The sequence below is a fragment of the Triticum aestivum genome, chromosome 7B, assembly GCF_018294505.1.
Source record: "Triticum aestivum cultivar Chinese Spring chromosome 7B, IWGSC CS RefSeq v2.1, whole genome shotgun sequence".
Classification (NCBI taxonomy): domain Eukaryota; kingdom Viridiplantae; phylum Streptophyta; class Magnoliopsida; order Poales; family Poaceae; genus Triticum; species Triticum aestivum.
Window position 1 is genome coordinate 120,324,479 of NC_057813.1, and position 5,945 is coordinate 120,330,423.

Below are 5,945 nucleotides of genomic sequence, written 5' to 3' on the forward strand. Positions count from 1 at the left end.
AGGTGCTGAACCACAATGACTGTGCTAACCACCCGGCTGGTGGCGGCAATAAAGAGGAGCATGGGCTCCTTCTCAGTTGGGGCCGCCAAGACAGGCGGCGTGGACAGCATCTTCTTCAACTCGTGGAAAGCTTGATACGCCTGGTCATTCCATTCAAAGTGAGCCGACTTCTTCATAAGTTGGTAGAGGGGGAGAGCCTTCTCTCCGAGCCGGCTCATGAAACGGTTCAAAGACGCCAGGCATCCAGTGAACTTTTGGACGTCTCGCAGCTTGGTAGGGACCTTCATTCTCTCTATGGCCTTGATCTTCACTGGGTTGCACTCAATGCCGCGTTCGGAGACCAGAAAGCCCAGAAGTTGGTCGGCTGGTACTCCGAACACACATTTCTCCGGGTTGAGCTTGATCTGAAACCGGCGCAAGTTCTCAAAGGTTTCCTTGAGGTCTTCTAGCAGGGTGCCGCATTTTTCCGTCTTCACCACAACATCGTCTACATAGACGTGGGCATTTCTGCCGAGTTGCTTGAGGAGGCATTTCTGCATGCAACGCTGAAAAGTGGTACCGGCATTTCTCAGGCCGAATGTCATAGTCAGGTAGCAGAAACCTCCGAATGGGGTGATGAAGGCGGTCTTCAAGCGATTAGCCGGGTTCAACTTTATCTGGTGGTAGCCGGAATAGGCGTCCAAAAAACTCAGCAGCTCGCATCCGGCTATGGAGTCTATCACTTGGTCAATTCTTGGCAGGGCGAACGGATCTTTGGGGTAGGCTTTGTTGAGGCTGGTGTAATCGATACACATGCGCCACTGCTTGTTCTTCTTCAGCACGAGGACCGGGTTGGCAAGCCATTCCGGAAAGAATACTTCCATAATGAAGCCGGCTGCCAGAAGCCGGGCTATCTCTTCTCTGACTACTCTTCTCTTCTCTTCTGACAGGCGGCGCAAGGGCTGCCTGACCAGCTTTGCGTCAGATCGGACATGTAGCTTGTGCTCGGCGAAATCCGTCGGGACACCCGGCATTTCTTTGGGAGACCATGCAAAGACATCCCAATTCTCACGGAGGAAATCGATGAGCTCGCCTTCCTATTTGCTGTCAAGGCCTGTGCCTATGACAGCGTGCCTCTCTGGGTGCTCCGGGTCCAGGGGTATCTTCTTTGTCTCTTTGGCCGGCTGGAAAGAACCTTGAGCTTCACATTCTTTGGGGTCAGGAGACAAAGCCGGCTGCTTGCCAGCCAAGGCCACAACTCGGTCCAGCATCTTCTTTTCTTCGGCGATCACGAGGGACTCGGCCAGCCGACTACTGGCAGCTGCACACTCAGAAGACTTCTTGTAGTCTCCGGCTATGGTGATAATGCCCTTGGAACTCGGCATCTTCATCTTGAGGTAGGCATAGTGGGGCACAGCCATAAACTTGGCCAATGCTGGTCGGCCAAGCAATGCGTGGTACGAGCTCTCCAAATCCACCACCTCGAACCATATTGCCTCTCGGCAGAAATGATCCTTGTCTCCAAAGAGGACATCCATCTTGATCTTGCCGATGGGTGAGCAGGACAGGCCGGGTACGATACCATGGAACACAATCCGGCTAGGCATGAGTTGCTTCGGATTGATGTTGAGCTTCTCCATTGTGTCTCGGTATAGTATGTTGATACTGCTCCCGCCGTCTATCAGCACACGGGAGAAACGAGCGGCGCGCCTCTCCGTCGCCAGGGTAGCATCTAGAACAAGGGCGTAGGAACCAGTGGACGGCATCACCTCTGGGTGGTCGTCCCGGCTCCAGCTGATGGGCTTCTCTGACTAATGCATAAACTCTAGGTTACTGGAGGCAACCGCGTTGACTTCTTGGTGTTGTCGGCGCCGGCTTCGCCGATCGTCCGGTTGGCTCGTGAAGACGACGTAGGCGGCATGCTCGTCAGGGAACTCGTCATGGACGGCTCCGACTGCAGGCCGAGCGGCCGGCTGCTGGGGGCAGGAGGAGGCTGGCCCGCTGGCGGAGGCGGCAAGAGCCCTTCGCCCTTGGAGATTCGGGTGAGCCAATGGCACTTCCGGGTCGTATGGTTGGATGGCTTCGCGCCGCTGTGGAACTTGCAGGGGGCATCGAGAGTCTGTTCATAGGAGAATGCCTGCTGCCAAGCCGGCCTGCCGCCCTTCGGTTTCTTGGGAGCCGGCCGTCCCTCAGGCTGATCTTCTTCAACCGTTGCCACCTGCCGACTAGTGGAAGGCGGCATCGGGGCCTTGCGCTTGTTGTCGTTCTGATACGGGCACCGAGTGGACTCTCCAGCCGGCGTCTTGGGAGCCGGCGCAAGCACTTTCCCAGAGGCGTCCACTCGGAGCTCGGTCTTCATGGAGGAGTCGGCCGTGGCATATTTGTCCGCGATGATCAGTAGCTCGTCAAGGGTAGTCGGCTCGTCGCAGAGGAGGCGGTGCTTGAGGAGGGTGCCCTCTCGGCACCCGGCCATGAAGTACTCGATCGCCTGGACATCGTGCACCCCTTCGCAGGAGTTCCGGAGCTCGGCCCAACGTGTGAGGTAGTCACGAGTCGACTCGTCGGGTCCTTGTACACACAAGGAGAGCTGCCAGGGCTTGGGTGCCCGCTTGTAGGTGCTGGTGAAGTTGCAGATGAAGGCCTCCGTGAAGTCGAGCCATCTGTTGATGCTATAAGGCTTCAGGCTGTTGAGCCAGGTACGTGTCGTGCCTTGGAGCATCAGGGGGACATATTTCATGGCAACGCGCCGGTTGCCGTTTGCTATGCGAACTGCAGTGGAGTAGTCGATCAACCAGTCCTCCGGCTTCACGGAGCCGTTATACTTGGGCGTGTCTCTTGGGAGCGAGAACCCTTTGGGGAAGGGCTCGTCGCGGATGCGGGGGTAGAAACAAGGCGGGCCGACGTCATCTTCTTCTTCCAGGGCCAGGGATCGCGGGAGGCGGTCGATCCGGTGGCGGGCGTCATTATCGCCGACTCCTTCGCGGCGGCCAAGTCGGCCGCTGAGAGTCGGATGCTCGACAGGCGGCGGGGTGGGATATCTTTCTCCACGAGGAGGAGGGGGGGCAGATCGCCTTGTCTCTCCACGCCTCGGGGACGGCCCTCCGCGTCGCGCTCGATGGTGATTCGTGTCCGGCTGCGGCTAGCAGCCGGCTCCTTCTCTTGTCTCACACGGGCGCCACCCGCAGTCGGCGTACACGATGTCGTGCCGTGTTCTCGGCGAGGGGGGCTTCCAGCTCGGACGCCAGCTTCGTGCCGTGCTGCGGCCGCGTCGATCAGCTGCTGGATGCGTCTAGTCATGTAGGGGAGCTCGTCGGCCCCCAGTCCGTTGAGCTCGTCAATGATCGACTGGGTGGTGCGTAGACTCTCGAGGGGCATGGCGTAGACCGGGTGGTCCGCACCCAGCATGCTGGCGATGGCCGCGCCGTGTTTCTTGACGGCGCCGACTCGGCTTGGCCCTTCTGGAGGCGGCGTGTCGAAGGTGGCATGGTCGACCTCGCGCTGGTGGGCCTCTGTGAGGCGTCTCATGGTGTTTATCTTCTGGCCCTCCGCAAGAAGGGCAAGGCGGCGAGCCTCCAGCGCTTCGGCGTCGGTGTCGGCCGGGATGGGGACGGACAAGTCCTGCAGCACCGCTTGCAGGGTGTCGTGGGTGTTCTCGCCGGAAGCGGCTCCTTGGCTGATGACCAGCACCTCGGTGACGGTGCTGCCGCCACTGTCAGCTCACGGGAGGGGATCGTCGAAGATGATCACGTCGGTGGGGAAGGCGTCAAGCGATGCCGTGTCGGAGTCGACAAGCATCGGGTCGGTGGAGCCGACCGACTCCAAGTCCGCGGTAGGCTCGCCGGAGATGTGGAGTTGGTCGAGGAGGCTGACGAGGCGGCTCTCGAGGCAGCCGGTGCCCGTGTCGGATGCGGGGTCGTCGGAGATGCAAACCTCGCCAAGGAGATCAGCGAGGCAGCTTGCCGCGTAAGCGTTGTCGATGCTTTGCAGCGCATCGGGGCAAGCGCCATCGGGCGTGCCTGGCTGGCTACGCTCGCTGGGGAGGAAAAGGGTTCCCGTCCAGAGCAGGTCTCCGGACGATGATGCACCTGACCTCACGGTGGGCGCCAAATGTCGGGTGGTAGGTGCGACATATGCCAACGGATGGCTTATCATTGTGGGAGCCAGTAAGACATCGCCGGTGCCTGGAAACGGGATAAGGCGAAGACATGCACGCCGGCGAATCTTACCCAGCTTCAGGGCTCTCCATGGATATAACACCCCTACTGCTGCTCTGTGGCGTCTCCGCATGATCACTAGATCAACAAGTATCTACAAGATGCTCCTTGAGCTGTTCGGTGGGAGGACGAAGAAGGGCAAGGCTAGCTCTCTTCTCTCCCTATGGCAGTGCCTAAACTCTATGAGCTCAACCCTTTGCATGGGTGTCCCGGGGGGTTTATATAGGCCTACCCCCCGGGGGTACAATGGTAATTCGGCCTGGGCGCGGGCCCAGGCCGTCAGTGTCTGTGACCGCCGCCTTCTCCTCCGGCTTCGGGGGCCCGCCGACTGGTAGGTCCCGCTGGCGGTCGGCTCGATGGTCGACAGGCCGGCCCCACCGCCAGAGGGTCTTGTCGGGGGGCTGGTTACTGTTGCCTCGCCTCTGATGACGAGGGCTTCGCCGTGGTAAGCGTGGCTACAGTGCCTCCGCCTAGCGGGTTCCCACTGTAGCCTTACCACGTCTTATCCGCTTAATGCTACGCGCGCCCCGAGGGGGAGCTAGCCGGCTACTGGAAGCCGGCCCGGCCTTGGGCCGGCTGGGGGAGGCCAGGCCGCCTTCGGATATCTCTCTGACCGAAGGGGCCCGCCGCCCACGGGTCATATTAGCGACCCGTCGTGGATGGCAGCATGACTCTCATGGGAATAGTGCCATGCCGGACGGGGGATGGCCGCCCCGTACGGCATACTATAGCCATGTATTCTCTGGGATTCGGGGTGGCAGGGATTACTATAGCCACGCCCTGTCCCATTACCGTTATGGGTGATGGTCTTTGGAGGCAGCGTTCGGGCGCTTGCTTCTGGGAGTCGGTCCTTCATGGGCCGTCTTCCTGGAGTCGGTCCTTCATGGGCCGGTTTCTTGGAGTCGGTCCTTCATGCGCAGGTTTCTTGGAGTCGGCCCAATCGTGGCGGCCTCCAAGGGTTTCTTCTTGGCCGGGCCGCCTTCGGCCAGCCGGCCGAAGGAAGGCGGCCCCGTGTCTTAGGTGCTTCAAGGTCCGATCGGCCCGTTGTTTTTCTGAGGGCCAAAGGGAGCCGGTTAGGCTACCCGTGGTCATTTACTCTGACACCGTGCTTCTTCAACCTATGGTCTTCTTGCTCCAGCCACCCAAAGCAGCGCCGGTCGTGCCACCTGCTCCTGCCTCCTGTGGCCGGCTGTGCTGCCGCGGAGGCCTCACCGCCCCCTAAAACTCCCACCGCTGGCCAGGCCATCCCTCCACTCACCCACTGACCCACACCCCCTGTTATTCTGTGGCGACGGCAGCACAGCCGAACCAGTGAACCCTCGTACTCCTCTCCGCGTGTGCATCCACAGCCGCGTCTTCCCCGGCTCCGCGTCGACCCCTTCCTAGGCCTCGCCGTCGTCCATCGCCGTGGTGCTCTCGGCGCGGCATGGTCAACGTGGTCAAGGAATGACTTCCATCGGACGTGGACTGTACGTGGAGAGGCTGACAGCTGGGTCCACGGCAGCCGCAAGGAAGTGCCTCCTTATTACGCGCAAAATAATTATTCCTCCACCTGACAGCGGGGACCCATTGAACGGGCCCCCGTATTTCGCGAAAAAAATGATTCGCCCCCTGACTGCTGGGACCCACGAGCTACATCTTCGCACGCAATGAAGGGCATCCGAAAAAAAAGATTCGCCCCCCTGACTGCTGGGACCCACTAGCTACATCTTCGCACGCAAGGAAGTGCGTCCGAAAAAAATGATTCGCCCC